This window comes from Haliotis asinina, chromosome 13 (assembly GCF_037392515.1).
Source record: "Haliotis asinina isolate JCU_RB_2024 chromosome 13, JCU_Hal_asi_v2, whole genome shotgun sequence".
NCBI classification, from domain to species: domain Eukaryota; kingdom Metazoa; phylum Mollusca; class Gastropoda; order Lepetellida; family Haliotidae; genus Haliotis; species Haliotis asinina.
This window is the reverse complement of record NC_090292.1, coordinates 517,332-528,351: the sequence shown is the minus strand read 5'-3', so window position 1 is coordinate 528,351 and position 11,020 is coordinate 517,332. Positions and strand designations below refer to the sequence as shown.

The 11,020-nt window shown below is 39.9% G+C and overlaps 1 long non-coding RNA gene across 1 annotated transcript in view; it reads right to left on the bottom strand.

Moving 5' to 3' along the window:
- Positions 1-599: 599 nt before the first annotated feature.
- Positions 600-11,020, bottom strand: part of LOC137260194 (uncharacterized) — a 41,992-nt gene continuing 31,571 nt past the window's right edge. The window contains exon 3 of the long non-coding RNA XR_010954739.1: positions 600-803. This is a non-coding gene — a long non-coding RNA (uncharacterized lncRNA). The remainder of the gene's footprint in view (positions 804-11,020) is intronic.

Genomic DNA, 11,020 nt, shown 5'->3' with positions numbered 1-11,020 from the left:
CTAAATTTGGTATTGGACCAAGTCACTCAAACATTACGTCTCACTAGATGCACTGGCAGCAGGTCTCCATTGAATCAGGAAGGGAAAAAATATCAACATGAGTCTTTGAATAAATAGATTCCATCTCTTTATTCATGTGTCCCTGGCCTAGCGATCCAACTCAGTAGACCAGCAGATCACAACACGCTCAAGACAGCCAAGGATTACATCAGCAGTACAACCAGATACTTAAAGGGTGTTTGGTAAAGAATAATATGTACTGTTACTTAATAGAAATATGCATCTGACCAGAAAACATGGTTTCTTCTGTATGTGTGTAGTTAAAATAATAACGTAGCTTGTGTTGGTTTGCCGATTTGAAACTCGTCAGCGTCTTGATGGTATGCATCAGTAAATAACAACATACAACAACCCAGAACATGACGATGTTGTATATCTTAGCACAACTGAACCCCTACAATTGTATTTAGTTAATGTGTTAAATATGCCAAAGCATGTCACCGAAAATTAGATATTATACCCTTGTCTTGTAAAATTTCAAAAATTAGTGAGTGGTTATTAGAACGACGTCAACGACACAAGGCAACTACTTCTTCAGAGGTGTTGGGAGTGAGGCATGGCTGCAGGCTTGCAACAATGCCCATGCTACTAGGTCCGTGAAAACGCTTCATGCAGCTGACTTTGGAGAAAGAGGTCAAAAGGTGATCTCCTCGGTAACTAGCTTGCTCTTTGAAAATTGGACGAACACGATCAGACCGTTGAGTTGAGGACGCAAGGCTGGGTATCCACGGACAAGAAAGGATCTGAAAAATGTATTGAACAATGTTGTAATCATATAACGCCAGTCGCCTTTCACTACCACCGACAGTAATCTATTGAACAATTGAGCAATCAGATAACACATTCCTAACGTCAGTCGCCAATCACTACCACCTACAGTAATCTATTGAACAATTGAGCAATCATATAAGACATTCCTAACGGCGGTCGCCAATCACTACCCCCTACAGTAATCTATTGAACAACTGAGCAATCATATAAGACATTCCAAACGTCAGTCGCCAATCACTACCACCTACAGTATTCTATTGAACAATTGAGCAATCAGATAACACATTCCTAACGGCGGTCGCCAATCACTACCCCCTACAGTAATCTATTGAACAATTGAGCAATCATATAAGACATTCCAAACGTCATTCGCCAATCACTGCTACATTACGCAGACGCCTTTAAACATCAAGGTTTACGACACTTGTAGCAGTCACTGTTTTGTTACTTGTAGTAGTCTCTGTGTTGTTACTTGTAACGGTCTCTGTGTTGTTACTTGTAGCAGTCTCTGTTTTGTTACTTGAAACGGTCTCTGTTTTGTTACTTGTAACGGTCTCTGTGTTGTTACGTGTAGCAGTGTGTTTATTGATCTCAGCACTCTATTCCTTATTGACCCGTGATATTCTATGTATCGTCTTATACAAGAGGAGTATTGAAGAGATTAGTCTGGCTGCTTACAAACATAATTAAACGAAGTCAGGAACTTGATTTTGTGTAGCGGAGGAACAGCTGATTTTTGTAAAGAATGTGTTTAATGTAACATTTTGTGAAAAAAACCTGGCATCCTTGCTGACTTGCTATCCTGTGTTCGCCCTGCCCTGTACGCATGTAGAGTACACACGTAGCGCCCAGCATGCCACGTCTAAGCGTTAAAGCTAACATTTACTGTCAGTCAAAAACATGCAAGTAATTTCACGATTAACAATGAATATTGAACCAGAGGGCTTTTACGATGATTATGTCATTACAGAGGCCAGGCTCTGAACGCCCCCGATGTAAACAATGATTACTCCCCAGATCATCAACGACCGATAAGTGTACGACTTTCAATCCGACGTATTGATTAGTTCGTTGATGAGTGACTTGCACGTGCTTGTCGTGTTTCCTTCGGTAATCTCCGGGACAACCGAAGCACGTTCAGAGATATATTTAGACACCGATCTGACTAAGACTGGGCACGGGACAGGTTGATTACTATTGCAGGTACTTCACGTGCCAATCTGCCAGGATCGTGGCTGTTTGTATCTCAGAGAACCAGGGATCAGTTTGAACTGAACTAAAACACTGGGGCAGCAAGGGACCACATCTGACCCTGTTCTCCCACGACGTCAGGAAGGACAAGACGCCTCAGTCAGACTCATTGGTGATTGGGGGCAGATTGGGGTTTTGTAACATTACTGTGAATGTACACGTGTCAGGCCTGAAGTCAATACAGTCAGACACATGTCAGACCTGAAGTCAATACAGCCAGACACATGTCAATAGATGCAGATAAGTGAACCGTCAGTATGTAATGAGCCTGTCTGTGGAAGATACGTCAACACACAATATGTAATGAGACTGTCTCTTAAAAACACGTCAAGACACAATATGTAATGAGCCTGTCTGTTGAGTGAGTGAGTGAATGAGTGAGTTTGTTTTAGCTTTTAGCAATATTCCAGCTATATCACGGAGGGGGACACCAGAAAATCCTGTCTGTTGAAGATACGTCAACACACAATATACAATTTGGCTGTCTGTTTCAGATACGTCAAGATACAACATGTAATGAGCCTATGTGTTAAAGATACGTCAACACGCAATATACAATTTGGCTGTCTGTTTCAGATAAGTCAAGACACAACAAGCTACAAGCACTGCCTCTCTCTGTGGACTCCTATTGGTACAGTTTGCTACCAAGAACTCAACACCTCTATGAGTGGACTGAAATTGGGAGAGATGTCCTGTCAGGAACTCTCTTTTGACTGATACTGGGTGAGGTTTTTGGTCAGGAACAGAACCCCTCTCTGTGACTGATATTAAAAACATTTGCTATCAGAAAAAGAGCCCTTCTCTATGAACTGATATTAGGAGATGTTTACTGTCAGGAACACACCCTATCTCTGTGGATTGATATTAGGTGAGGTTTACAGTCAGGAGCACAACCTATCTCTGTGGGCTGATATTAGGTGAGGTTTGCTGTCAGGAACACAACCTATCTCTGTGGACTGAAAATAGGTTAGGCTTGCAGCCACGAACACAATTCCTTTCTGTGGGCTGATATTGGGAGAGGTTTGCTGTCAGTACCACAATCTCTCTGTCTGTGGATTGAAACTGGAAGAGTTCTTGGTGGTTCCGACTAGGCTTCCTGGGAGAAGTGCCATCCACTGTCTGTGTTGCGTGAGAGAGTTAAATCTAAATCATTGTAAATCTAAATCATTGTACATCTAAATCATTGTAAATCTAAATCATTGTAAATCTAAGGTCCATATTTGGAGGATATTCCTGTTTCATAACTTTACTGTTAGAATAGGGAAATGCTATAAAAGCCTTGATATTGGAGTGTAGCACATAGGGGCCTGGTGGTAGCTGTGAGACTTTGAACACAGGCCCCATAACACGCACATGGCACAGTCACGAAAAACACAGGTGAAACAAACAGAATACAATAATGAGAATACAAAAATACCACTCTCGAGTAAGCCAGTATGATCTTGCGCCCATGTTTCATATTTTAGAGAAAGAAAAGACACATCTATGTCTTAAGCCATGCCGACTCTACCACCCAGCATAGGCCGTCCGGTGACAGTTATTGTACACATTAGGATAGTTTAAGAAGAGTTCAATCGTTCTTCGCGATGACGCTAATGCCCCCACTCCATCAGGCATGTGCCTGCCGTGTGGCACACGCTGCCACCGTCCTCGTCACCGGGCGCTATCTCGAACGCTTTACATTCCACAAATACAGAAGATCAATGAAACGATTATGAAGAAATATCTCTCATCTTGCTCCAGATGAGGTGTTCCAAAGTTAGTTTTGCATTGGACTACATGTACATGTCTAAATATTCACGCTGATTAATCAGAGTATTTGTACAAAGAAATCTGTTTGTCTAAACATGCACGTTGATTAATTACAGCATCTGTACAGAGTGATTCACAGGTCTAAACATTCACGTTGATCAATTACAGCATCTGTACAGAGTGATTCACAGGTCTAAACATTCACGTTGATTAATTACAGCATCTGTACAGAGTGATTCACAGGTCTAAACATTCACGTTGATTAATTACAACATCTGTACAGAGTGATTCACAGGTCTAAACATTCACGTTGATCAATTACAGCATATGTACATTGTGATTCACAGGTCTAAACATTCACGTTGACAAATTGACAATTTGAGGGTTAGATCACGCCCTTTGTGCTACCCCTCTGACACGTGTCTTTAGAACACATACTGTTGTTGCCTTGTTGCGTTGATAGCCTTGTTGTGGGTCACTATTTCCGTCTCAGTGAAGTGTGTAGCTATCTTGATAGCCTTGATGTGGGTCACTACTTGCGTCTGAGTGAAGTGTGTATATACCGTGATAGCCTTGATGTGGGTCAGTATTCAGGTCTCAGTGAAGTAAGTATATACCGTGATAGCCTTGATGTGGGTCAGTATTCAGGTCTCAGTGAAGTAAGTATATACCGTGATAGCATTGATGTGGGTCAGTATTCAGGTCTCAGTGAAGTAAATATATACCGTGATAGCATTGATGTAGGTCAGTATTCAGGTCTCAGTGAAGTAAGTATATACCGTGATAGCATTGATGTGGGTCAGTATTGAGGTCATTGAAGTGTGTAGTTATGGCGGTGGCCTTGATGTGACTTTGAACGTTTGAGCTATGCATGAAAGCATTTGTGCGAGTATAGTCTAGATAACCAGTTTTATTTCATGCCAGATCGTGCATACCTGTGATTAAACATACCTCCTTATACATGTTTACTACTTGCTGCATATTCTGTTTGTCGCTGAGTACTCATGTGTATATGTTTTCTCAAAATTGCCATGTGTATCTGCTCAGGTACGACGGTTGGTTACAGAAAATGTTCAGGTAACGCAATTGGTTGCAGAAAGTGTTCAGGCAAGACGATCGTTTTTAGAAAATATTCAGGCAAGACGACCGGTTGTAGGAAATGTTCAGGCATAGCGATTGGTTATAGAAATTGTTCTGGAACGGCGATAGATTTCAGAAAACCTTCAGGTAAGACGGTTGGTGACAGAAAAATGTTTATTTACGATGGTTGGTTACAGTGAGTAACCAACAATCGACAATTGGTAACAGAAAATGTTGACGAACTGTGATTTGTTACAGTAAAAGATCCAACACGGCGATTGGTCACAGAAAATGTTTAGGTACGACAGTTGGTTACAGCAAATATGCACGCACGACGGATGGTTACAGAAACATGTTCACGATCTTATCGCTACAGTTATTGTAAATCCTTAATAGAACGATCTTAGCTTTCGGCTACAATCGCCATCCACTTGCACAAAGCGATTGTAGGCTAAGATCATTATTGTAAGTTAGAATCAAAACTTACAATTGGTCCGGACTAATTGAAAGGAGCTAAGACAAACTGGCTTTCAAATTAGAGTCTGTTTCACATAAATAATCAACTTTACGTGTGGAGGTTGGTTTTGTATTGCATGAAACTGTGTGGTTCGCCCCGACACTTTAACAACACGGAGAATGCACGACTGATATAACGTGAGAAACATCGTTATTTGCAGCTGTGAACCACATAATTGTCAAGTTGATACCAGAATGTAACATTTCCACTCGGCTTCGTGTTGAAGGAAGTTTCAGACAACATATCTTTTTGATAATCATGGAAAGGATAGTAACGAAGGACATAACACAAGTATTCGTCAAACTGGGAAATTCATTTGTTGAGGCCATCGAAATGTGTGTGAAAAAGTAATTTCAAAATAAGAAAATACAATTGTCAAGGAAATAGACCGGGGTAATCATAACAAAGACTAACATACTATGAGTAAGTATTAAAAACATATATTACACACACGAAATATCATTTATTCTTCATATTTACTAAATCACACCTTTACAAAACCAGTACATGTGTGCTATTTTAGGGATTTTGTTCCAGTGCCCCGAACAGCTGTGACTGACAAGTAATACATTCAGGTGCTATGTCATGAAGAAACTGTGTATACATTCTATATTTAAATTTGACGGATACGTCACTACATCTACTTCTAACTCAAATTAATTAATGCATGTTTAGTAGTTTAATACTTTCATAAAACATGGATAAATATTTCTATGACTTGCAGTATCACATGCTTACTTCAGGCATTCTAGAAGGTGGTGTTGCTCTGTGCAAGTGGATCCAGGTAGGGCGATTGGCGGTTACAGGAAATGTTCAGGTACGGCGATTGGTGGTTACAGAAAATGTTCAGGTATGGCGATTGGTGGTTACAGAAAATGTTCAGGTATGGCGATTGGTGGTTACAGAAAATGTTCAGGTACGGCGATTGGTGGTTACAGAAAATGTTCAGGTACGGCGATTGGTGGTTACAGAAAATGTTCAGGTATGGCGATTGGTGGTTACAGAAAATGTTCAGGTATGGCGATTGGCGGTTACAGAAAATGTTCAGGTACGGCGATTGGTGGTTACAGAAAATGTTCAGGTATGGCGATTGGTGGTTACAGAAAATGTTCAGGTATGGCGATTGGCGGTTACAGAAAATGTTCAGGTACGGCGATTGGTGGTTACAGAAAATGTTCATGTACGGCGATTGACGGTTACAGAAAATGTTCAGGTACGGCCATTGGCTAAAAAATATTCAGATAAGAGGATTGGTAATAGAAAATGTTCACGTATGGCGGTTGGTTACAGAAAATGTTCATGTACGGCGATTGGTTACAGGAGATGTTCAGGTAAGAGGACTGGTTGGAGAAAATGTTCAGGAAGGACGATTGCTTACATATTCAAAAGGTAAACACAACAACAGCTGTTGTGTATAGTAGTACTACACTGACCCAAGACAGAAACGCATAACCATAATGTCACTTTACTGTGACGTGGTTTCTATAACCGGATCACACAATACATAAAAATTGTGCAGAACCGAAGTTAACACAGGGTGGGGCACATGTTTCATCCACTACATACACTAGCAGTCATTTACTGCTCTTGGGGACATCTTTGTCTGTGACGGCATTGTGACAAAGTCAGTAGCTGGTGTGACCACCACGAGCTTCGATCACTGCTCTGCACCTGGGGCATGGACTGAATGGATTGTCGAATCTGGCGTTGTGGAACCCTTCTCCACTCAACCTGCAATGCATGGCTTGGCTGTTCTAGCGTCTGTGGTTCAGGTTGTCGGTGTCGAACACGTATAGCAGATCCACACATGTTCAGTGGGGTTGAGATCCAGAGATTTGGATGACCATGGCAGCACATTCCCATTGTTTTGGCAAGATATTCCATGGTAGCACGTGCAGTATGCGCTCTGGCATTGCCTTCCTTCTGGAAAATCTTCCTACTGTCGTCAGTGTCGGGAATAAGGTGACGTTGGAGGATCTCATTACGGTAGCGTACAGCAGTAAAATGTCCCTGCACGTGCACGAGATCTGTCCTACCATTCAATGATATGCTTGCCCACATCACGACACTTTCATCGCCGTATACATCAGCTTCACGAATACATTGTCGAGTGTAGCGTTAATTCTCCGTCGGTAGACACGCATCCTACTATCATGGTGATACAGCAAGAACAGTGGGGGGGGGGGGGGGGGGTCATCACTAAACCTGATCTTCCTCCAGTGCACAAATGTCAATGGTAGAACGTTTCTGCACCATTGGATACGTGCATGACGACGGTGATGCTGCAGAACAGGTGCTGTATATGTTCGCATTGGTCGTATCTGATGCTGTCGTAGGTGATTTCTGATGGTTTGCGCTGATACTCTACGAAGTCCAGGAACATTAATGGCTGTGTATATTGTACTGATTGCCGCAGATACAACACCCCGATGAAGCGATCCTGTCGCCGGGGCTGTGACCCTTGGCCTACCAGTTCTCGGTCGATCTATTGTAGAGTTGTGGAGTCTGTGGTGCTGCCTTACCACAGAGATGGTTGTCTGCCTCACGTTGATAATCATACGGGTGACTGACTTTCTCCAGCCTCCAGACACACAATGGCTCTGTTTCTACACTCTTCATTCAGTCTTGTCATCTTATTGTGATTCGCAACGGGATTGTCATACCCTATACCCAATACCCAATACCCAATACCCAATACCCAATACCGTATACCCAATACTATAAAGCCATAGTAACCGTATTCGGAAGTGCAACATCCTTACAGTTTTTTCTCTATATGTTTTTTCCCAGTTTTACGTCAAGGTGCTGTATTTTGGCGACAGTTCCCCAAATGTTCGTGTCCAGCGAATTATTATACAGGCTGTATTCACAGTTAGCTGTGACATTTATATTGATTTCAAGAATTTTGTGTTAAAAGGTTCTACTTTGAAAAACAGATTTTAGCTATGCGTTTCTTTTCTGGTGAGTATATGTACAACTGCACATACGATATACATTAACATTTCAGATAAACGACGAAACACGTAAATCGCAAATTGTAAGTTTGAGAAATATAATAACAATTCATCCAATGTGCTCAGGATGTTTTTATAGAATATGACTACATTCGTTGACATTTTGACATTTGAAACACAGTAGACACAGTCGTGATATTCTAACAAGCAAAAGCTATAAATGCACGAGAAATGAGAACATACGATGAAACCTTTGACTCTAGAGTGATGCCGCTATAGAAAAGCTGTGATAAGGCATGATAAAGGAGGCTCTTCACCTACCGCGCCTCCCTTCTGTCGATGAAGTGTTTGTCCGTAGATGAAGTATGTGTCTGTACATGAAGTATTTGTATGTAGATGAAGTATTTGTGTGTAGATGAAGTATATGAAGTATTTGTCTGTAGTTGAAGTACATGAAGTACGTGTCTGTAGTTGAAGTATATGAAGCATTTGTCTGCAGATGGAGTATATGAAGCATTTGTCTGTACATGAAGTATATGAAGTATTTGTCTGTACATGAAGTATATGAAGTATTTGTCAGTAGATGACGTACATGAGTTATTTGTCTGTAGTTGAAGTATATGAAGTATTTGTCTGCAGATGACGTATGTGTCTGTATATGAAGTATATGAAGTATTTGTCTGTAGATGACGTATGTGTCTGTATATGAAGTATATGAAGTATTTGTCTGTAGATGACGTATGTGTCTGTACATGAAGTATATGAAGTATTTGTCTGTAGATGACGTATGTGTCTGTACATGAAGTATTTGTGTGTAGATGACGTAGATGAAGTATTTGTCTGTAGATGACGTATGTGTCTGTACATGAAGTATATGAAGTATTTGTGTGTAGATGACGTATGTGTCTGTACATGAAGTATATGAAGTATTTGTCTGTAGATGACGTATGTGTCTGTATATGAAGTATTTGTGTGTAGATGACGTAGATGAAGTATTTGTCTGTAGATGACGTATGTGTCTGTATATGAAGTATATGAAGTATTTGTCTGTAGATGACGTATGTGTCTGTACATGAAGTATATGAAGTATTTGTCTGTAGATGACGTATGTGTCTGTATATGAAGTATATGAAGTATTTGTCTGTAGATGACGTATGTGTCTGTATATGAAGTATTTGTCTGTAGATGACGTATGTGTCTGTACATGAAGTATATGAAGTATTTGTGTGTAGATGACGTATGTGTCTGTACATGAAGTATATGAAGTATTTGTCTGTAGATGACGTATGTGTCTGTATATGAAGTATTTGTGTGTAGATGACGTAGATGAAGTATTTGTCTGTAGATGACGTATGTGTCTGTATATGAAGTATATGAAGTATTTGTCTGTAGATGACGTATGTGTCTGTACATGAAGTATATGAAGTATTTGTCTGTAGATGACGTATGTGTCTGTATATGAAGTATTTGTGTGTAGATGACGTATGTGTCTGTACATGAAGTATATGAAGTATTTGTGTGTAGATGACGTATGTGTCTGTACATGAAGTATATGAAGTATTTGTCTGTAGATGACGTATGTGTCTGTACATGAAGTATATGAAGTATTTGTGTGTAGATGACGTATGTGTCTGTACATGAAGTATATGAAGTATTTGTCTGTAGATGACGTATGTGTCTGTACATGAAGTATATGAAGTATTTGTGTGTAGATGACGTAGATGAAGTATTTGTCTGTAGATGACGTATGTGTCTGTACATGAAGTATATGAAGTATTTGTCTGTAGATGACGTATGTGTCTGTATATGAAGTATTTGTGTGTAGATGACGTAGATGAAGTATTTGTCTGTAGATGACGTATGTGTCTGTACATGAAGTATATGAAGTATTTGTCTGTAGATGACGTATGTGTCTGTACATGAAGTATATGAAGTATTTGTGTGTAGATGACGTAGATGAAGTATTTGTCTGTAGATGACGTATGTGTCTGTACATGAAGTATATGAAGTATTTGTGTGTAGATGACGTAGATGAAGTATTTGTCTGTAGATGACGTATGTGTCTGTATATGAAGTATATGAAGTATTTGTCTGTAGATGACGTATGTGTCTGTATATGAAGTATATGAAGTATTTGTCTGTAGATGACGTATGTGTCTGTATATGAAGTATATGAAGTATTTGTGTGTAGATGACGTATGTGTCTGTATATGAAGTATATGAAGTATTTGTCTGTAGATGACGTATGTGTCTGTACATGAAGTATATGAAGTATTTGTCTGTAGATGACGTATGTGTCTGTACATGAAGTATATGAAGTATTTGTCTGTAGATGACGTATGTGTCTGTATATGAAGTATATGAAGTATTTGTCTGTAGATGACGTATGTGTCTGTACATGAAGTATATGAAGTATTTGTCTGTAGATGACGTATGTGTCTGTACATGAAGTATATGAAGTATTTGTGTGTAGATGACGTAGATGAAGTATTTGTCTGTAGATGACGTATGTGTCTTTATATGAAGTATTTGTCTGTAGATGACGTATGTGTCTGTACATGAAGTATATGAAGTATTTGTCTGTAGATGACGTATGTGTCTGTACATGAAGTATATGAAGTATTTGTCTGTAGAT